Source organism: Tachyglossus aculeatus, chromosome 11 (assembly GCF_015852505.1).
Source record: "Tachyglossus aculeatus isolate mTacAcu1 chromosome 11, mTacAcu1.pri, whole genome shotgun sequence".
NCBI classification, from domain to species: Eukaryota; Metazoa; Chordata; class Mammalia; order Monotremata; family Tachyglossidae; genus Tachyglossus; species Tachyglossus aculeatus.
In genome coordinates this window covers 64,535,632-64,559,316 of record NC_052076.1, presented here as the reverse complement: position 1 = coordinate 64,559,316, position 23,685 = coordinate 64,535,632, and the positions used below count along the sequence as shown (strand labels likewise).

Below are 23,685 nucleotides of genomic sequence, written 5' to 3'. Positions count from 1 at the left end.
TGGGGGAGTTGGAGGGGTCTTCTTCCTTAGAGCTCTCTGAGCAAGGCTCCTTCCATTCACTGAGGTTTCAGAACCGCTCTGGCTTCAGCCAGGAGGCTGGAATGGATGACCTCTGGAGCATTCAGCCCTCCCGAAGAATTTGGGATTGGGTGATAAAGGCAGCGTGACCGAAAATGCCTCAGTGGGACATGATATCCTTTGTACTTCAGTGTCCTTTGAGTAACTGCGGCAGTATTGTCTCAGGACCCACAGGGAAAACATAGAAATACGTTGCACATCCATGAAATCCAACAAAAAAATTCCACAGGGCTTAATTCCTTTCGGATGAGATTCTTCAACATCAATTCATGCCAAGGTGCTTTTTCTGCTTCCCCAAAGTAGAATCTATAAAATGAACCCTGCCCTGATACCAAAAGCACACACAAGGTGTTTTTCTTTTCTATCTCCACGCATTTCTTTACCTCTGATTTTTTAAAAATAGTATTCATTAAGCACTTCCTATGTGCTAGCACTGTACTCAGTCCTGGGATAGATACACGATAATCCTGTTGGACACAGGTTTAGAGGTTCCCAGGGGCACCGAGAGGTAGGGAGGGAGATGAGAAGCAGATAAGACTTATGAGCACCCCGTCCGCTCTCAGGCAGCCATCCTCACCCTTGCTGGGTGCCGAGACCCACGGTTGCTGATACTTCTGGTTGTCGAGTGAGCCTCCTGGTTCAGTCTGTGTGGCCGCCACTGCCCTTCTTTTTCCCCTCAAGGAAATCACAGGCCAGAAATGAGGGATGGGTTAACTCTGTGAGGAGGACAAGGTCCTCCATCCCTGCCCTCCAAGAATCTAAGTTTCCTTGGCCACAAGAATGTCCCATTCCAGGAGAGTATTGAGATCTGCTTCTGGCTGGGTGCAATTCATCTGGGAAAAAGAGCAGAAATCTAGATATCTTCCTCTTAAAAGGAACACCTGAATGGATTCAGGAAGGGGAAGACAGTATCAACTTGAAAAGACACAGACCATCACCAAGATGAACCAAATTAGAGGGACGATAACCGGGGAAATTGTCAATATTGAACAGAAGTTTCCAGAGCTGCTTAGAAGAGGGAACTGGGGGTCTGAGAAGCTGATAAACCCAGAAATTGCTGCTGGATCAGTAGAAACCTAAACTGCCGTCGACCCCCGGCCCACATCATTCCCCTGGCCTGGAATACCCTCCCTCCACACATCCACCAAGCTGGCTCTCTTCCTCCCTTCAAAGCCCTACTGAGAGCTCATCTCTTCCAGGAGGCCTTTCCAGACTGAGCCCTCTTTTTCCTCTCCTCCTCCCCATCACCCCCCCCACCTCCTTCCCCTCCCCACAGCACTTGTATATATGTGTACACATTTATTACTCTATTTATTTTACTTGTACATATTTACTACTCTATTTTATTAATGATGTGCATATAGCTATAATTCTATTCATTCTGACGGCTTTGACACCTGTCTACATGTTTGGTTTTGTTGTCTGTCTCCCCCTTCTAGACTGTGAGCCCATTGTTGGGTAGGGGCCGTCCCTATAAGTTTCCGACTTGTCCTTCCCAAGCGCTCAGTACAGTGCTCTGCACACAGAAAGTACTCAATAAACATGATTGAATGAATGAATTAGGATGTTTCTTAGGGACCCACCAGGGAAGGCTGAAATACCTTGTTCCTATCTCACTTCAGGCTAAATAGAACAACAGAACCTCTGAGCCACTTACCTCTCCGTGCAGCACACTCGAGTCTCCGTCCTTGACTCTCTCCTATGCCGCTGCTGCCCGGCACGGATGAGTTTTGACTTGTAGCAGATTGCCTTCCACTAACTAGCCACTGCCCAAGCTAGGAATGGAATGGGTAGGCCTCTACTTGACTCTCCCTCCTGAGCCAAGACTGCTAGAGGACTGGAAACTCTACAGGTGCGACTGTGAGAGGGCTACGCCTACCATTAGCCAACTGTTTACAGTCATCGTTATATTTAAGTCACAGGTGCATTCAATTATTTATTTTGACTACTCTGGCTACAAAGATTTTCATGTGTGTTTCCCCTGTTAGAACGTAAGCTCTTGTGAAAAGGGAATGTGGTAATTTGAACTTCCCAAGTATATACCACAATGCACTGCATCAACTGAGTGGTCAATAAATGCTACTACTACTAGTATTATTACTACGACTACTACTACGAGAAACAGCATGGCAAAGTAGACAGAGCACGAGCCTGGAGTCAGAAGGCCTTGGGTTCGAATCCCAGCTCTGCCACTTGTCTGCTGCGTGACCTTGGACAAGTCACTTCACATCTCTGGGCCTTAGTTCCCTCATCTGTTAGATTCATTCAATTGCATTTATTTATTGAGCACTTACTGTGTGCAGAGCACTATACTAAGCGCTTGGGAAATCCAAGTCGGCGACATATAGGGACAGTCCCTACGTAATGGGCTCACAGTCTAGAAATGCAAATTGAGGCTGTGAGCCCCACGTGGGACAGGAGCTGTGTCCAATCTCATTTGCTTGTACCCACCCCAGTGCTTAGTACGGTGCCTGGCACATAGTAAGCACTTAACAAATGCCATAATCATTATTATAATAGGGCAATAAAGTTGGAATGATGAAAAGGAACTGCAATGCTCAATATAATGTAACGAGCTCATGGAGCTCCTCATAAATACTATTACTCCTCCTCTTCCTCGTACTACTATTGCTACACAAGCATAGACGACTGCAATCAAAAATGAGTAGTTTTTGTCAGGCAATAACTTTGAGGTAATGTAAGACTTAGAGAAAAATATCCTAACAGTTCCAGGTACTGCAAGCAGAAAATAAGTCTGCACGATAGGAACAAGTCGTTATGAATGCATGGCATGGTGAGAAATGATGGTTTGGCCTTTTCAACCACATTCATTACTAGTCCTTACTGTATGCAGAGCACTGTACCTACCCCTTGGGAGAGTACAATAGGGTTGGTAGAGACATGCTTGCTGCCCTCAAAGAGCTAACAATCTAGTAAGGGAGAAACACAATAGATTAGAAATAGGGGAAGCAACAGAATATGAATGTGGAAGGGATGGGGTGAGTAACAAAGTTCTTAGGGGGAATGGAAATAAGTGCATAGGTGTGATGCAAAAGGAAACAGTTTTGCCTAGTGGAAACAGCATGGCCCGGGACATTGCAGGACCTAGATTCTAATCCTAGTTCCATTGCTTGCCTGCTGTGTGACCTTGGACAAGTCACTTAACTTCTCTACGCCTCAGTTACCTCATCTGCAAAATGGGAATTAAGACCGTAAGCCCCATGTGTGACGTGCACTGAATCTGACCTGGTCAGCTTGGATCTATCCCAGGCCTCAGTAGGGTGCTTGGCATATAGTAAGCACTTAACATTAATACCACGTTCATTTGTTATTTGGTATATACCATGGAGAAGCAGCGTAGCTTAGTGGAAAGAGCCCGGGCTTTGGAATCAGAGGTCATGGGTTCAAATCCCAGCTCCGCCAATTGTCAGCTGTGTGACTTTGGGCAAGTCACTCTACTTCTCCGTGCCTCAGTTACCTCTTCTGTAAAATGGGGATGAAGACCGTGAACCCCTCGTGGGACAACCTGATCACCTTGTAACCTCCCCAGCGCTGAGAACAGTGCTTTGCACATAGTAAGTGCTTAATAAATGTGATTATTATTATTATTATATTCAGTTCTGAAAAACAAATTAAACAAACACTTGCATGCATCCAGATGGCATTCAGGAATAAAAGTGACATTTAATTCATGCATTTGTTCAATTATATTTATTGAGCACTTACTGTGTGCAGAGCACTGAACTAAGCATTTGGGAGAGTACACGATAACAATAAACAAGTCATATTCCTTGCCCACAACAAGCTTCCAGTCTATGGTACTGGAGACTCATTAGTGTCAGTCTGCCCTAGGGTGGATAGGATTCAATTCTTTTTTAGTTTTCTCCCACCGATGGATGACCAAAACTTCTCTGCCTCTTCTGTTTCCGATGGACTTTTATAAAGATTAGTGAAAAATCATCTCAGTAATAAAGCAAAGTGCCAGATTAGCATCCTCATGTGAGAGGTGGCACTGATGAGGCTCAGAAAGATTGCCTTCTCTGGGCCTCCTTAAAAACAGGAGAGGTTCACAATGGTTGGAGGCAGCTGAGATGTGGTCATGGGTGGGGGCAGAGGGTCAGTCAGTCGTATTTATTGAGCGCTTACTATGTGCAGAGCACTTTACCAAGCACTTGGGAGAGTACAATATAATAACAGATGCATTCATTGCTCACAACGAGCTTACGGTCTAGAGGGTTGGATTAATTGAGCTCTTTGGGTCCCCCAACCTTAGATTATCTGACATTTGGATGCAAAAATGCTCCAGCCACTTAATGTCAAGAAATCAGAACTCAGCACTCCTGGTGCCATAGCAGCCTCTTGATTTCACAGAACCGGTTCCAGGGGAAGCTTCCGACAAAGCAGTCGTTTGAGAAGAAGGCTTGGCAAATCCAACGGCTCATATTCTGTCCTAATCCTCCTCGACCTCTCAGCTGCCTTGGACACTGTGGACCACCCCCTTCTCCTCAACACGCTATCTGACCTTGGCTTCACAGACTCCGTCCTCTCCTGGTTCTCCTCTTATCTCTCCGGTCGTTCTTTCTCAGTCTCTTTTGCAGGCTCCTCCTCCCCCTCCCATCCTCTTACTGTGGGGGTTCCCCAAGGTTCCGTGCTTGGTCCCCTTCTGTTCTCAATCTACACTCACTCCCTTGGTGACCTCACTCGCTCCCACGGCTTCAACTATCATCTCTACGCTGATGACACCCAGATCTACATCTCTGCCCCTGCTCTCTCCCCCTCCCTCCAGGCTCGCATCTCCTCCTGCCTTCAGGACATCTCCATCTGGATGTCCGCCCGCCACCTAAAGCTCAACATGTCGAAGACTGAGCTCCTTGTCTTCCCTCCCAAACCTTGTCCTCTCCCTGACTTTCCCATCTCTGTTGACGGCACTACCATCCTTCCCGTCTCACAAGCCCGCAACCTTGGTGTCATCCTCGACTCCGCTCTCTCATTCACCCCTCACATCCAAGCCATCACCAAAACCTGCCGGTCTCAGCTCCGCAACATTGCCAAGATCCGCCCTTTCCTCTCCATCCAAACTGCTACCCTGCTCATTCAAGCTCTCATCCTATCCTGTCTCGACTACTGCACCAGCCTTCTCTCTGATCTCCCATCCTTGTGTCTCTCTCCACTTCAATCCATACTTCATGCTGCTGCCCGGATTATCTTTGTCCAGAAATGCTCTGGGCATATTACTCCCCTCCTCAAAAATCTCCAGTGGCTACCAATCAATCTGCGCATCAGGCAGAAACTCCTCACCCTGGGCTTCAAGGCTGTCCATCACCTCGCCCCCTCCTACCTCACCTCCCTTCTCTCCTTCTACTGCCCAGCCCTCAACCTCCGCTCCTCCACCGCTAATCTCCTCACTGTACCTCGTTCTCGCCTGTCCCGCCGTCGACCCCCGGCCCACGTCATCCCCCGGGGCCTGGAATGCCCTCCCTCTGCCCCTCCGCCAAGCTAGCTCTCTTCCTCCCTTCAAGGCCCTGCTGAGAGCCCACCTCCTCCAGGAGGCCTTCCCAGACTGAGCCCCTTCCTTCCTCTCCCCCTCGTCCCTCTCTCCATCCCCCCATCTTACCTCCTTCCCTTCCCCACAGCACCTGTATATATGTATATATGGTTGTACATATTTATTACTCTATTTATTTATTTATTTATTTATTTTACTTGTACATTTCTATCCTATTTATTTTATTTTGTTGGTATGTTTGGTTCTGTTCTCTGTCTCCCCCTTTTAGACTGTGAGCCCACTGGTGGGTAGGGACTGTCTCTATGTGTTGCCAATTTGTACTTCCCAAGCGCTTAGTACAGTGCTCTGCACATAGTAAGCGCTCAATAAATACGATTGATTGATTGATTGATTGGCTTCCTAGGATCTGTGCCGGCCTAGTGTGGGAGGCAAAGAGGTGCTTGCTACCCCAGTGCTTAGCAAATATTAAGCATTTTATAAATACCCCACTCTCTGTCCTGCTCTACCTTCCAGTAGCGGGCGGTCCCCGTCTTGCTGGGAGCCCGTCTTTCTGGGAAGGGACCACTCCCAACCCGACTTGCCTTCCTGTCCCGGAAAGCCACAGTTTTCCCTTAGAGCTCAGGCAGGGGGAGCCGAAGGATCAGGAATTTGGGACCAGTTCTGTTCTTCCTCAGAACCGCACTCACCTCTACCTGAGCTGGCAGACACTCACTCCCTCCATCCACAAATGTCCCTTGTTCAGCAGTCAGAAGTGGCCATCTCATCCCCACGTGGCACTGTTCCTCCCCTCTCTCACCACCCCGTGCCCACCCTATTGTAACGGCCATCAGAGGGATGGAAAAGGAGGAAGACAAGTCAAAACCATAGCGCTCAAATGAGCCCATACTACTAGATCCAGAGCTGAGCTGATGCCTGGTGGCCAGCATCTAATAAACACGTGCGAGCAGGTGGGAGGTGGTTTTAAGCACAATTTAGCTAACAGCCCTCTTTGTTCTGTATCTCTAAGGAGCTATTCCTGAGTTTGGAAGACAGCTGGTTAAACATGGGATCGATCTCCCTTTGTCTCTTTCTCTCTTGCACTCTCTGATCTGATGATTAATATTCTTGATTCCTCTCCCCCTCGTCCCCCTCTCCATCCCCCCATCTTACCTCCTTCCCTTCCCCACAGCACCTGTATATATGTATATATGGTTGTACATATTTATTACTCTATTTATTTATTTATTTATTTTACTTGTACATTTCTTTCCTATTTATTTTATTTTGTTGGTATGTTTGGTTCTGTTCTCTGTCTCCCCCTTTTAGGCTGTGAGCCCACTGTTGGGTAGGGACTGTCTCTATGTGTTGCCAATTTGTACTTCCCAAGCGCTTAGTACAGTGCTCTGCACATAGTAAGCGCTCAAGAAATACGATTGATTGATTGATTGATTGATTGATTTGAAAAAAAAAAGTTCCCATTTTCCTCCCAAAAGTCAGAGCAAAACTAATGGGGCAGAATTCACTCAATAGCCAAATGCTCAAAGGACAAATTAATTCGTTAATCAAATCATTCATTCAATCGTATTTATTGAGCACTTACTGTGTGCAGAGCATTGCTCTTGGAAAGTACAGTTCTGCAACAAATAGCGACAATCCCTACCCAACAATGGGCTCACAGTCATCATCATCATCAATCGTATTTATTGAGCGCTTACTGTGTGCAGAGCACTGTACTAAGCGCTTGGGAAGTACAAATTTGGAACATATAGAGACACTCCCTACCCAACAGTGGGCTCACAGTCTAGAAGATGGGCTTACAGAAGACACATGGCGTAGTGGAAAGAACACTGGCTTGGGAGTCAGAGGACAGGGTTCTAATCCTGACTCCTCCACCTGGGCAAGTCACTTTCATTCATTCATTCATTCAATCGTATTTATTGAGCGCTTACTGTGTGCAGAGCACTGTACCAAGCGCTTGGGAAGTACAAGTTGACAACATGTAGAAACGGTCCCTACCCAACAATGGGCTCACAGTCTAGAAGGGGGAGACAGACAACAAAACAAAACATATTAACAAAATAAAATGAATAGAATAGTAGATATGTACAAGTAAAATAGAGTAATAAATCTGTACATTCATTCATTCAATCGTATTTATTGAGCACTTACGTGTGCAGAGCACTGTACCAAGTGCTTGGGAAGCACAGGTTGGCACTTGTGTGACCTTGGGGAAGTCACTTCACTTTTCTGTCCCTCAGTTCCCTTATGTGTAAAATGGGGATTAACACTGTGAGCCCCATGCGGGACATGGACTGTAACCAACCTGATTAGTTTAGATCTGCCCCAGGGTTGAGTACAATGCTTGGCACACAGAAAGTGCTTAACAGATACCGTTAAAAAAATAAGCCTCTTGCTTATTAAATTCTACTCCTGAGTTCTTTCCTCACTGATGCCTAAAATCTACAAACATCCACTTTCGTGGAGCACATTAGGAAATGAAAGACTGGGACATATCAATCAATCGTATTTATTGAGCGCTTACTGTGTGCAGAGCACTGTACTAAGCGCTTGGGAAGTACAAGTTGGCAACATATAGAGACATATGCTTTTCCCAAAACATTCGCCCAACTGGAGAGAGTGTTCTCTACAGTCAGAAAGCAACTGGGCACCTGTTTTGACCTCCCTCTTTGCCAGTTGCCTTCAGACAAGGGAACGAACAGAAGGGAGATCTGATTCCGATGCCCTGAAGAGTCAGTGGGGAAAGAGTCCAGGCTTGAGAGTCAGAGAAGGCCTGGGTTCTAATCCCAGCTCTGTACTTACCTGCTGTGTGACCTTGGGCAAGTCATTTAACTTCTTTTTGCCTCAGTTTCCCCATCTATGAAATGTCAACTCAATACCTGTTCTCTCTCCTATTTAGATGGTGAGTCCCACCTGGGACAGGGACTGTATCAGACCTGATTAGCTTGTATCTGCCCCAGTACTTAGAACAGTCCTTGACAGATAATAAGTGCTTAACAGATATTATTACTAATTATTATTATTTACTTACTGGGGGATGGGACTCTCCAAGATAACATGTTAGGAGTGAAGATATCTGTCCTGGGAAGGAGTTCTGCAAATACTTCCAGAAAGCCTGGAACAAATGATGCAGAGGCGGGAAGGGCAATGCCAAGTGGGACATCTGAGGATTTGCAAAAAAGAAAAAGAAAAAAGAGGCAGTTAGATCCTGGCACAGCACAGGAGAACTAATGCCTGGGGCCCGGCCTAGGAGGGAAATCAAAAAACACTCAATCACCTTGCCCCTTCCTACTCTCCTATTACAACCCAGTCCGTCCATTTTTCTCCTCTAATGCTAACCATCTAACGGTACCTCAATCTCATCTATCTCGCCACTGACCTCTCACCCACATCCTACATCTGGTCTAAAACACCCTCCCACCTCATATCAGACAGATAATTCCTCCTCCCCACCTCAAAACCTTATTGAAGGCACATCTCCTCTAAGAAGCCTTCCCTTTCTAGACTGTGAGCCCACTGTTGGGTAGGGACTGTCTCTATATGTTGCCAGCTTGTACTTCCCAAGCGCTTAGTACAGTGCTCTGCACACAGTAAGTGCTCAATAAATACGATTGATTGATTGATCTCTCCTATTCTCCCACTCTTTTCTGCGCCCCTCTTACTTGCTCCTTCATTCATCCTCCCTCCCATCCCCACAGCACATATGTATATAAGTGTATATAGCTGTAATTCATGTATTTATCTATCTACTTATTTATATTAATGTCTGTCTCCCCCTCTAGACTTGAGCTCGAGGGAATGTATCTATTTGTTATTATATTCTGCTCTCCGAAGCACTTAGTACAGTACTTTGCACACAATTAGAGCTCAATAAATACAATTGAATGAATGAATTAATGATTGAAAGGTGCTCTACCCAGTAGGCCATTCTGCTTCTCATCAGTCTCTCAGTTGCTGAAGCAGGAGGGACAACATTCTTGATTCCTGAGCAGTCATCTTTAAGATTGAACCACTCACTCAGATTAGGCCAGAAAAATTGCTCTGCAGTACTTTATCCTGGAGTGTGAAAGAAACCAACTTCCAATGACGCTTAAAGTAATGAAATCTTAAGTGTTATAAGTGACATCCTTCTCCTCCAAGAGGCCTTCCCTGACTAAGCCCCTCAGCCCTCTTCTCCCACTCTCTCTTCTGCATCACCCTGACTTACTCCCTTTACTTATTTATCTGCCCTTCCAGCCCCACAGCACTTAAATATACAACTTAACTTCTTAACTTACCTACTCACTTAACTTCTCTGTGCCTCAGTTTCCTCATCCATAAATTGGGGATTCAATGCCTGTTCTCCCTGCTACTTAGGCTAAGAGCCCCATATGTGACAGGGACTGTGTCTCACCTGATTAACTTGTGTCTATCCCAGTGCTTAGAACAGGGCTTGGCACAAAGTGCTTAATATAATAATGGTGATAATAATAGTTCGAATAATGATAATAATATACTAGTCACTGGGGTAGTCACAAGGTTAGCAGATTGGATATCGTTCCTGTTGTGGCACTCACAAATCCACCTTAGAGAAGCAACATGGCGTAGCGGATAGAGCATTTATTTATATCGGTGTCTCCTCCTCCTCCTCCTCATCAATCGTATTTATTGAGCGCTTACTATGTGCAGAGCACTGTATTAAGCGTTTGGGAAGTACAAATTGGCAACATATAGAGACAGTCCCTACCCAACAGTGGGCTCACAGTCTAAAAGGGGGAGACAGAGAACAAAACCAAACATACTAACAAAATAAAATAAATAGAATAGATATGTACAAATAAAATAAATAAATAAATAGATAGAGTAATAAATACTCCTCCTGTTGACTGTGAGCTCTCTGTGGGTAGGGGATGTGTCCGTTTATTAATCAATCAATCAATCGTATTTATTGAGTGCTTACTGTGTGCAGAGCACTGTACTAAGCGCTTGGGAAGTACAAGTTGGCAACATATAGAGACAGTCCCTACCCAACAGTGGGCTCACAGTCTAAAAGGGGGAGACAGAGAACAAAACAAACCATACTAACAAAATAAAATAAATAGAATAGATATGTACAAATAAATAGATATGTACAAGTAAATAGATATGTACAAGTAAATAGATATGTACAATATGTACAATAGATTTGTACAAGTTTATTGTTATATCAGACTCTCCCAAGCACTTAGTACAGTGCTTGCAGAGCACACAATAAGCGCTCAATAAATATGACTGAATAAATGAAAATAAACCACCAATATCTACATTCATACTCATAGATAGGTGGGTAGATATTCAGTTATCAGTGACGCAGTGCTTGGCACATAGTAAGTGCTTAAAAAATACCATTATTATTAATTATTATTATGAAAAGAATAGCAGCAGCAGCAAGTAGGGCTCATCTCTATTTCAATCTGTCCCTAAAGCAAAGATACAGACCAGAGCTTGCCTGTCCTCGGGGGTTTACATTCAAAAACAAGCTAGAAGCGCTCTGCTGCCGGATGAATTGAATACTTGGGAAATGAAATTAGGAGAAGAGGAAATTGAGGCTTTTGTTCCAAGAGTCGGTGTGGGGAACTAAGGGATGAATAATATCAATAAAGCTAACTCCAATAACTCGGGAAACATCAGACCCTCTGGGGGCAAACTGAGCTAAAAGATATAGGGTTATTGGGGGAAAGGGAAAAATAATCCATAATGCTCTGGATGAGAGAGGATAGAGACAGTGGGAAACAGAATAGCTCTTCGCTCTTGGCCCCAAATTTCCCAAGTCTTTGTATCTAACTGAGCCACACAGTTAGCCCAGCTATGCCTCAGACAACTTAATATATTTTTAATATTATTACCATTATCATTATTACTATGGCATTTATTAAGTTTAATTTTTTAATTTGTTGGTATTTGTTGAGCGCTTACTATGTGCAAAGCACTGTTCTAAGCCCTGGGGAGGATACAAGGTGATCAGGTTGTCCCATGTGGTGCTCACAATCTTAATCCCCATTTTACAGATGAGGTAACTGAGGCACAGAGAAGTGAAATGACTTGCCCAAAGTCGTCCAGCTGACAATTGGCGGAGCCGGCATTTGAACCCATGACCTCTGACTCCCAAGCCCAGTCCTCTCTTTCTCTTTTTCTTCTCTTCTAGACTGTGAGCCCACTGTTGGGTAGGGACTGTCTCCATATGTTGCCAACTTGTACTTCCCAAGCGCTTAGTACAGTGCTCTGCACACAGTAAGCGCTCAATAAATACGATTGATTGATTGATTGATTGCTCTTTCCACTGAGCCATGCTGTTTCTCTAGCAATATATCTCTGCTTGGAGAAGCAGCGTGGCTCAGTGGAAAGAACCCGGGCTTTGGAGTCAGAGGTCATGGGTTCAAATGCCGGCTCCGCCACATGTCTGCTGTGTGACCTTGGGCAAGTCACTTAACTTCTCTGAGCCTCAGTTACCTCACCTGTAAAATGGGGATTATGACTGTGAGCCCCATGCGGGACAAACTGATCACCTTGTATCCCCCCCCAGCGCTTAGAACAGTGCGTTGCACATAGTAAGTGCTTAATAAATGCCGTTATAAAAAAAATTATTATTACTAAGTACTTATGACTAGGAGCAGCAAGGCTTAGTGGAAAGAGCACGGGCCTGGGTGTCAGAGGACCTGTGTTGTAATTCCAGCTCTGCCAGTTGCCTGTTGGGTGACCTTGGGCAAGTCACTTAACTTCTCTGTGCCTCAGTTTCCTCATCTATAAATTGGGGATTCAATTCAATGCCTGTTCTCCCTGCTACTTAGACTATGAGCCGCTGTCACCCGTCCTCTGGTGAAGGGTTCCTTAAGTAATTGGAGGGGAGAGAGGGGGAGAGAGGGGGAAAGAGGGAGGGAGAGGGAGGGAGAGAGGGAGGGAGAGGGAGGGAGAGGGAGAGGGAGGGAGAGGGAGGGAGAGGGGGAGAGGGAGAAGAGGGGGAGACAGAAAGGGAAGAGGGGGAGAGGGAGAGAGGGACAGAGAGGCCGGGAAGGGAAAGCCTGAGTTTTATATAAAATTTATTCCGCGAGGCATATTGAATTATGTAATTGTTTAGGCGCAATTGATTGAACTTCCCTTTCGGGAGGAATGTAATCAATTAATAATAATAATAATGATGGCATTTATTAAGCGCTTACTATGTGCAAAGCACTGTTCTAAGCACTGGGGGAGATACAAGGCGATCAGGTTGTCCCACGGGGCGGGGGCTCCCAGTCTTCATCCCCAGTTATTCCAGATGAGGGACCTGAGGCCCAGAGAAGTGAAGTGACTTGCCCAAAGTCACACAGCTGACAAGTGGCCGAGCCGGGATTTGCACCCAGGACCTCTGACTCCCAAGCCCTGGCTCTAATTAGCAATATTAGAGCTTCCCTAACGGGAGGAAAGCGCTCATCCGTTAGGAGCCCGTGGGGGAGGTGGCTGGCTGTCAGCAGGTGTTCTCCCTACACGGGAGGAGTCCCCTTGGGTTCCCCACGCACGTGGTGGGCGGCCAGCCCACCCGGGATTAATTCACTTGTATAATAATAATAATAATAATAATAATAATAATACTGAAACCTCACCTCCTCCAGGAGGCCTTCCCAGACTGAGCCCCCTCCTTCCTCTCCCCCTCCTCCCCTGCCTTACCTCCTTCCCTTCCCCACCGCACCTGTATATATGTTTGTACGTATTTATTACTCTATTTATTTATTTTACTTGTACACAAGGGACTGTCTCTATATGTTGCCAATTTGTACTTCCCAAGCGCTTAGTACAATGCTCTGCACACAGTAAGCTCTCAATACGATTGATGATGATATTCTATTTATTTTATTTTGTTAATATGTTTTGTTTTGTTCTCTGCCTCCCCCTTCTAGACTGTGAGCCCACTGTTGGGTAGGCACCATCTCTATACGTTGCCAACCTGTACTTTCCAAGCACTTAGTACAGTGCTCTGCACACAGTAAGCGCTCCATAAATACGATTGAATGAATGAATGAATAATAATGGTATTTATTAAGCGCTTACTAGGTGCAAAGCACTGTCGTATGCATTGGCCCTGCGGGTGGTGAGGTGGCTAGTTCTCCCCACGTGCTCTCCCTAGAATCAATCAATCAATCGTATTTATTGAGCGCTTACTGTGTGCAGAGCACTGTACTAAGCGCTTGGGAAGTACAAGGGAGGAACCCACTTCTGTTCCCACCCACCGACTTTCGGCGAGACACTCACCCATGTCGTGGTCCTTCCCTCGGTGTGTCGGTTCTGGTTGCAGGGCGGCCCTCTGGCCTTAATAATAATAATAATAACGATGGCACTTGTTGAGCGCTTACTATGCGCAAAGCACTGTTCTAAGCGCTGCGAGGGATACAGGGCGATCAGGTTGTCCCACGCGGGGCTCACAGTCTTCATCCTCCCGGCTCCTTCAACTGTCAGCTGTGTGACTCTGGGCAAGTCACTTCATCAATCAATCAATCAATCGTATTTATTGAGCGCTTACTGTGTGCTAAGCGCTTGGGAAGTACAAGTTGGCAACGTATAGAGGCAGTCCCTACCCAACAGTGGGCTCACAGTCTAAAAGAAGGAGACAGAGAACAAACTTCTTTGTGCCTCAGTTACCTCATCTGTAAAATGGGGATTAAGACTGTGAGCCCCCCCGCATGGGGCAACCTGGTGCTTAGAACAGTGCTTTGCACATAGTAAGCGCTTAATAAATGCCATCACTATTATTACTATTATACCCATTTTACAGATGAGGGAACAGGCTCAGAGAAGTGATTTGCCCAAGGTCCCCAGAGAAAACACGTGGCGGAGCTGGGATTCGAACTCACGACCTCCGACTCCAGAGCCAGGGCTCTTTCCACTGAGCCCTGTCCTTTCAAGCGCTTAGTACAGTGCTCTGCACACAGTAAGCGCTCTTTTTTTAAAAAAATACGATTGAATGAATGAGCCACGCTCCTGGCCTTCTGGGCAGAGAGAAAAGCACGTGGACTGCTGCTGCTGCCCATCTCAATGTTCTGCCCAGAAAGTCAGAGGCCACAGATATTTATATCACCTGTGGCTTGGGCCATCCCCTTTTCTTCCTCCGCTTGCTCAATCTCCGCCCCTTTCATCCCCCATACCTAATTTGGTCGGCACGGAGCGTGAGGGACACCTATCTTTCCTCCCTGCTCCCCTCCGGCCAGAGAAATTGCCTCAGAGGTAATAATAATAACAACGATGGCATTTATTAAGCGCTTACTACGTGCAAAGCACTGTTCTAAGCGCTGGGGAGGTTACAGGGTGATCAGGTTGTCCCACGGGGGGCTCACCATCTTAATCCCCATTTTACAGATGAGGGAACTGAGGCCCAGAGAAGTTGAGTGACTTGCCCAAAGTCACTCAGCTGACAATTGGCGGAGCAGGGATTTGAACCCACGACCTCTCACTCCACAGCCCCGTGCTCTTTCCACTGAGCCATGCTGCTTCTCTAATAATAATCCAATAATAGTAATGATGGCATTTGTTAAGCGGTATGTGCATAGCACTGTTCTAAGCTCTGGGGAGGATATAAGGTGATCAGGTTGTCCCACGGGGGCTCACAATCTTAATCCCCATTATACAAATGAGGGAACTGAGGCCCAGAGAAGTTAAGTGACTTGCCCAAAGTCACCCAGCTGACAATTGGCAGAGCGGGGATTTGAACCCACAACCTTTCACTCCACAGCCCCGTGCTCTTTCCCCTGAGCCACGCTGCTTCTCTAATAATAACCTAATAATAGTAATGATGGCATTTGTTAAGCGGTATGTGCAAAACACTGTTCTAAGCCCTGGGGAGGTTACAAGGTGATCAGGTTGTCCCACGGGGGGCTCACCATCTTAATTCCCATTTTACAGATGAGGGAACTGAGGCACAGAGAAGTGAAGTGACTTGCCCAAAGTCACCCAACTGACAATTGGCAGAGCTGGGATTTGAACCCATGACCTCTGACTCCAAAGCCCGGGCTCTTTCCACTGAGCCACGCTGCTTCTCATCTCAGGTAGCATTTGACCTTGGGATGGCCGATGTCCAGGGTCATTATATCACCTGTGTCTTGGGCCATCCCCGCTTCCATCCTCCGCTTGCTCAGTCTCCGCCACTTTCATCCCCCATAACTTATGTGGTCGGCACGGAGGTGAGGGACACCTGTCTTTCCACCCCGCTCCCCTCTGGCCAGAGAAGTTGCATCAGAAGTGGCATTTTGACCACAGGATGGCCAATAATAATAATAATGATGGTATTTGTTAAGCTCTTACTACATGCAAAGCACTGTTCTAAGCGCTGGGGAGGTTACAAGGTGATCAGGTTGTCCCACGGGTCACAGTTTTAATCCCCATTTTCACAGATGAGGTAACTGAGGCACAGAGAAGTTAAGTGACTTGCCCAAAGTCACACAGCTGACAGTTGGCTGATGCCATCTCCCAAACCCTGCCCTTTCCCTTACTTTCCCGTCACTGTAGATGGCACTACCATCCTTCCCGTCTCCCAAGACCGCAACCTTGGTGTCATCCTCTACTCTGCTCTCTTGTTCACCCCTCACATCCAATCCGTCACCAAAACAAGCCTGTCTCACCTCCACAACATCGCCAAGATCCGCCCTTTCCTCTCCATCCAAACCGCTACCTTGCTGGTTCAATCTCATCTTATCCCGACTGGAGTACTGCATCAGCCTCCTCTCTGATCTCCCATCCTCCTGTCTCTCCCCACTTCAGTCTAAACTTCACGCTGCTGCCCGGATCATCTTTGTGCAGAAACACTCTGGGCATGTTACTCCCCTCCTCAAAAATCTCCAGTGGTTGCCTGTCACCCTATGCATCAAGCAAAAACTCCTCACTCTCAGCTTCAAGGCTGTCCATCACCTTGCCCCCTCCTACCTCACCTCTCTTCTCTCCTTCTATAGCCCAGCCCACACCCTCCGCTCCTCTGCTGCTAACCTCCTCACTGTACCTTGTTCTCACCTGTCCCGTCGTCGACCCCCGGCCCATGTCCTTCCCATGGCCTGGAATGCCCTCCCTCCGCACATCCGCCAAGCTCGCTCTCTTCCTCCCTTCAAAGCCCTACTGAGAGCTCACCTCCTCCAGGAGGCCTTCCCAGACTGAGCCCCCTTTTTCCTCTCCTCCTTCCCATCCCCCTCGCCCTACCTCCTTCCCCTCCCTGCAGCACCTGTATATATGTTTGTACAGATTTATTACTCTATTTATTATACTTGTACATATATACTATTCTATTTATTTTGTTAATGATGTGCATCTAGCTTTATTTCTATTTGTTCTGACGACTTGACACCTGTCACATGTTTTGTTTTGTTGTCTGTCTCCCCCTACTAGTCTGTGAACCCATTGTTGGGTAGGGACCGTCTCTATATGTTGCCAACTTGTACTTCCCAAGCACTTAGTACAGCGCTCTGCACACGGTAAGTGGTCAATAAATATGATTGAATGAATGAATGATGGCCACGGTCCCCTTGGCACAGCCCCATATGTGACAGGGACTGTGTCTCACCTTATTAACTTGTGTCTATCCCAATGCTTAGAACACTGCTTGGCACAAAGTGCTTAATATAATAATGGTGATAATAATAGTTCGAATAATGATAATAATATACTAATCACTGGGGTAGTCACAAGGTTAGCAGATTGGATACGGTTCCTGTCGTGGCACTCACAAATCCATCTTAGCAAAGCAACATGGCATAGTGGACAGAGCACAGGCCTGGGAGTGGGTCATGGGTTCTAACCCCAGCTCCACCACTAGTCTGCTGTGTGACCTTGGGCAAGTCACTTTACCTCTCTGGGCCTCAGTTACCTCAGTTAAAACGGGGTTTGAGACTGGGAGCCCATGCAGGGCAGGGACTGTGTCCAACCCGATGGGCCTGTATCCATCCCAGCACGTAGTGCCTGGCACACGGTAAGCCCTTAACAAATGCCACCATTATTATCTCCGTTTTACCAATAAGCAAGCTAAGGCCCGGAAAGATAAAGTGGCTTTCACAAGGGCACCCAGCAGGCCGGGGACTGAGCTGCAACTAGAACTCAAGTCTCCTGTCTCCCTGTCATATATTTTTAACAACTCTGCGGAACTGCCCCACTTTCAGCTTGGGAGGTGCTCCGGAAGGGCTCTGTGAGTCCATCAGTCAGCAAGTATTTATGGAGTGAGCTGGCAGAGACGGGAGCGGGCAATTCACTGAGGCCGGATCCGAAGGAAAGCATCTCATTCACTTTGGTTCTATTCTAGATTCCCATTTCTCTGGGCCGAAGCCGGCTTGTTGGAACTCGGGGTAAAAGTGACAAAGTCTTCGGCCATTTGCCATTAGAGAAGCAGCGGGGCTCAGTGGAAAGGGCACGGGTTCAAATCCTAGTTCCGCCCCTTGTCAGCTGTGTGACTTTGGGCAAGTCACTTCACTTCTCTGGGCCTCAGTGACCTCATCTGTAAAATGGGGATGAAGATTGTGAGCCCCCTGTGGGACAACCTGGTCATTCCGTAACCTCCCCAGCGCTTAGAACAGTGCTTTGCGCAGAGTAAGTGCTTAATAAATGGCTATGTTGCCAATTTGTACTTCCCAAGCGCTTAGTACAGTGTTCTGCACACAGTAAGCGCTCAATAAATACGATTGATGATGATGATGATCATTATTATTATTATTATTATTTGCCTTTCCCTCCAAATATACTCTAGCTCACTCACAGCACTGGGGGTTTTTCTCTTCACTTACCGTGGTCTAATGAGTAATGAGGCTTCAACAAAGAATAATTAGTTTGTCTTATGGGAGCGTTACCTCCCCCCACACCCCCCTCTGAAGGAGAACATGAACTTTTCATGTGCTATTGGAGAGGCAATTAAAGAGTTGTTTGCTAATCGTACATTTCAGTTCCTTTTATCCCCCCTCGGTGGAAACAGATATTTTGAAGAGATTAATTTATAGGGAAGGGACATTACTCAACAGGTCTGTTTTCCAAAACTCCCCAGGGTAAGTGATAGAAACAGGGTAAAGGCCAATGCTGTCATATTAATAATGGATGTTTAGCTGCCTGTGAGGCTAACTATAATCTATGCATTGTGCTTTGGAAAAGTCCAATTAGAGCTGAATTATAGTAATCAATAGAGCAGCAGGATTTAGATCCAAGTAAAGAAAACATAGGCTGAATTTACAAACGGGGATGTGTGTATGAGAGACTCACCAGCATAAATGAGAGGAAAAACACATTGGCTCAGGGTAAGTTTCCCCAGGTTCTGGAGGATTTCAGTTTGATTTTCTTTTTTTCAAGTGACAAACATGGAGCACAGTTCAGGCCCTAGGCCTTTATGTTCCTCTGTTTTCACCTAGCACATCTCCCTAATAGCCAAGAGGAGACACCGCACCACCGCCACACCCACGGTGAATCACTTGATTCATTTGCTATTTCTATTCTTCGCTCGTCTTTTTTTAAAAAAAATCCTTTCCATTCTTTAAGGTTTATATTGCCAGCCTTTCCAATAAGCTGATGTGGTCAACGGGGGTGTTTCTTGTGGTATTACTGAATGGCAGACTCGGGAGAGAAATGGGGAGGTTCAGGAAAGGTTTTGAAAGGCTGGTTTGGTTGCCAGGAAGGTTTCTTTCAGTCTCTGCAGAGCGAGGGAGTTTAGAGTTAAAGGGAATGTTTTTCATAAGATCGTAGATCTGAGAAGGACCTCGAGAGATCTTCCGGTCCTGCTCCCTGCCTCCGAGCAGATGATTGACTAAACTATCCAGGAGATAATGTGTTTTTTTTTTCCTTAAAGATTTCTAAGGTTGGAGATTGTGCACCTGGATTTCCTAGACAATTATTGGCAAAATGAACTGCATAAAATAATTCTGCGTGGCGAAATTCTGTCCGCAGATACCCCCAGGGGAATGAAAAACATTCTTGAATCACTACGGCTATTCCTAATTTTCCTAGACCGAGATTCATTACTCTCTGATTCTGGGCAGGAGGATCATTCTCTCTGAAAGGAGTGGCAGGGAGCATCATTTCTTGAAGGAGGACAGAATATCTGTGCAAACCAGAAAGTGAAGGAAAGTCACCTGGTAATTGACCCAAACATTCCCTGGAATCCGTAGTTCGTTATGTCCTGCAGAGATTGATCTGTGTCTCTGCTTTAATGTTATTTTAACATCGTTTTGAGGGGTGGTAAAATGAGTTCCTTCACATCGAAATGGAGGACATTTTGTCTCCTAATGGGCACGGCAATGTAATGAGTCCACCTCAGAGATTGTTTCCAGATGGGAATTTGCTATTATATAGAAGAGAGAGTTGATAATTTATCTTCTTGCTCCTCAGAGCACAGTGCCAATTTGATTCCCCTGCCTATTGTCACATATAACCTCTACCTTCATATTGTATTCTAATGCTTATTGATTTTTTAACATCATAGTGAAATGATCTCTTCTCACATCTTAGCGTAATACCTATTGATCTCAGTGCTCCGGCTATTTGGACTGCTTATGAGAAGTGGGCCTCTCATTGCATTACTGCAGTTTTTTGAAAATAACAGACTTCTAATTTGGTACCCCTGCTATTTGCATGCATTTCTAGAAATAAGTTATTTCTAACTAAAAATCCCTTGCCGTGCTACATACTGAGGATGCCGGGAAACTGTCTTCCAGTCCCAAAGTTTCCGGAAATTCTGGTTCCTCCACAAGCACTATCATTCGGTGAAGTGATGGGTAAGTGAAGTGATAAATAAGGGAGGAGAATACTGACCCTAAGAGGGGAACATGATAAGTCTCCATCTGCTAAGGTTTGAAGGACAAAAGAAATCGCCTGGTATCCTTCTTTGATGGCATTCCACCTGTTGAAAGGATTGCTTGACAGAGTGCTCAAAGGCCACAACAAATACCACAATTATCATTATTGTTATTATTGCTTTAGTATAATCTTATTAGTTCCCCCAGGCGGAATATTTCTTTGTGTAACCTTCAGTAGGTTGGACTGTCACTGGACAATCTGATATCCTTGTGGCATTAAGCTCTTAGTACAGTGTCTTGCATAATAATATTTGTTAAGTGCTTACCATATGCCAAGCACTGTTCTAAGCACGGGGATAGATACAAGGTAATCAGGTTGTCCCATGTGGGGCTCACAGTCTTCATCCCCATTTTACAGATGAGGTAACTGAGGCACAGAGAAGTTAAGTGACTTGCCCAAAGTCACATAGCTGACAAGCGGCAGAGCTGGGATTAGAAGCCACGACCCCCGACTCCCAAACTCATGCTCTTTCCACTAAGCCACACTGCTTCTCAAGTAGCAGTAAGTGCACATTAAATATGATTGAGTGAATTAAGCTTCAGGGCAAGGGAGACACAAAATAGCTGTCCAGGAACTTATAGAAGATCAGAGTTCGTTTGTAGTGCGAATCAGAAATCTTGGTCTTTCCTACTGGTGTCTGACTCCACAGCTGCTTCGGCTTCATCTCCTCCTTTGTGTCCCTTCCTAGAGAGCAGGGACTCTCACCGACCTTCGATCCTTGCGGGAGAAGAGAGAATAAGTCCTACAAGGTATTTTACAGTAAAGATATTCCCCAGAACAAATGCCACCTGAGAAGAAAATTGAGGAGTTGGTTGGGGAAAGAAATTAGTTGTGGAGGAAAAGAATAAGTTGATGATATTTATTGAACATTTATTGCACATTACTAAGCACTTGGGAGAGTACAGTACAGTAACATTTATAGAAATGATCCCTGCCCTCAAGGAGATGAAAATCTGGTGGAAGACTGCTGGAATTGTGAAGAAACTCTATATGTCTATAAGCCATGTGGTCCAGATCCCTGCTTCCAGGTAAATTACAACTAAAAATGACTACTTCCACATTCATCTTTTTATTATCAAATCAAAACAGGCTTAGGGACTGAAATCTGGGCATTTGTGGCTCTAAAATATTCCCGCTTCCCACCTCCGAGGTCCCAGATACTAATATGGTTCAAAAACCACGTTCCAATAGGTAGGGAAACAACACCTTCAATTTGGGTTTCCTTTTTTCCGAACTAACTGCAAGATGAAGACATGTGAGAGAGTTCTTTGATTTGTATAGGCAGGTTTAGAAAGCTTTTCTTACATAGTTGAACTATGGCACATAAATCAACTTCTGTTCTCTTCCAGGAAGGATCAATTATTTATCTGAATAGGAACATTAGGTGATTGCGGAGAAGGCATAGGTAGAATGCTGTTGGTTAAAATCCTTCATGAATTTCTAGATAGGTTTGTAATTTTTCCTTTCCTGGTTTTATTTTTCTACTTCTTAATGTCCAAGAAGCCCAACAGATCTCTGAAACTCATCACCTTTTAGACTGTGAGCCCACTGTTGGGTAGGGACTGTCTCTATATGTTGCCAACTTGTACTTCCCAAGCGCTTAGTACAGTGCTCTGCACACAGTAAGCACTCAATAAATACGATTGATGATGATGATCACCTGAAGAGCAGTCACCAGGGCCTTACAGGCTCTGCATAGCAGTGACCTGGTGGGATATAGCACCTGTCCCAGGTGAGGCTTAAAGTCTGTGAAGGAGGGAGAATACCCATTTTATAGCAGCATGGGAAGTAGTGTGGCCAAATGAAAGGAGCACGGTGCTGGGAGTCAGAGAACCTGGGTTCTAATCCTGACTGTCGCTGGTCTGCAGTGTGACCTTGGGCAAATCACAACTTCCCTATGCCTTAGTTTCCTCCCCCTTCTAGACTGTGAGCCCACTGTTGGGTAGGGACCGCCTCTATGTGTTGCCAACTTGTACTTCCCAAGCGCTTAGTACAGTGCTCTGCACACAGTAAGCGCTCAATAAATACGATTGGTTGATTGATCTGTAAAATGGAGATTAAATCCTACTCCTTTTTAAGACTGTAAGCCCCATGTGAGACGGGGACTGTGTCCAACCTGATTATCTTGTATCTACCCCTACACTTAAAACAGTACTTGACACATGGTGAGCACTTAACAAGTACCGTAATTATTTACAGAGGAGGAAACTGAGGTTCAGAGTAGTTAAGTCACTCGAAGTCACACAGCAGGCAAGTATCAGAGCCAAGATTAGACCCCAGGTCCCCTACCTCTCAGGCCCATGAGCTTTCCACTAAGCCACAACTCAATTCCCTGCCCTCCCCTCTTCTAGAGCTCCCCCCCACCAAACCCCAGTGATCACATCCAGACTTCTCACCCTTGCCTCCTTTAGTTTCTGCAATTCCTTTTCTGGAGTTTTGGATTAGGGAAGCCCTCTGGAAAGAGCAGGGAGCTAGTAGTCAGGAAACGTGGGGAAATAAGCGTCGCCTGCCATGAGAAGGACACAGTGGGTGCACTGAGGACGATGCAGGGCAGTCAATCAATAAGTGGTATTTATTCTATTGAGTGCTTTCTAGGTGCTTTGGAAAGTACAGTGTAATAGGGTTGATGGATGTGATCCCTGCCCACAAGGAGCTTACAGTCTAATAAGGTCTTGGGATGTGTGTGTTTGAAGAAGGGATCTTGGATAGGGCTTTTGGGAACTGGACAAGAGGGAAAGAGCTCCCAGTGGACAGTAGGTCTGGAATATGTGGCCTCGTCTGAGCCCTGTCTTCAGTACCTCCTCCACCGCTCAACTAGAGGGGACTGCAGCATGGCGTAGCGGATAGAGCATGGGCCTGCGAGTCCAAAAGTCATGGGTTCTAATCCCAGCTCCACCGCATGTCTGCTGTGTGGCCTTGGGCAAATCACTTCACTTCTCTGGGCCTCAGTTACCTCATCTGTAAAATGGGGATTAGGACTCCATGCAGATCCGGGACCGTACCAACCCTATTTGTTTGTAATCCACCCCAGGGCTTAGTACAGTGCCTGGCACACAGTAAGCACTTAACAAATACCAGAATATTAAGAATAATAATTGCCTCACTGGCACAGGGAACTTAACAGGCAGATTTGACCACCAATTAGATGGCGATTTAGCACTCATGAGCACTCAGAAAGAGATTTGCAGTTTGGTATTTGATAAATACTGCTAACGATATTCCCCCTCCCCATCCCCCCGCCTTACCTCCTTCTCCTCCCCACAGCACCTGTGTATATGTTTGTACATATTTATTACTCTATTTTACTT

General features: G+C 45.9%; 1 long non-coding RNA gene across 1 annotated transcript in view; it reads right to left on the bottom strand.

The window, feature by feature from the left end:
- LOC119933992 overlaps nucleotides 1-8,721 on the bottom strand; it is a 49,667-nt gene extending 40,946 nt beyond the window's left edge. Inside the window, exon 1 of the long non-coding RNA XR_005452829.1 lies at nucleotides 8,613-8,721. This is a non-coding gene — a long non-coding RNA (uncharacterized LOC119933992). The remainder of the gene's footprint in view (nucleotides 1-8,612) is intronic.
- Nucleotides 8,722-23,685: the final 14,964 nt, after the last annotated feature.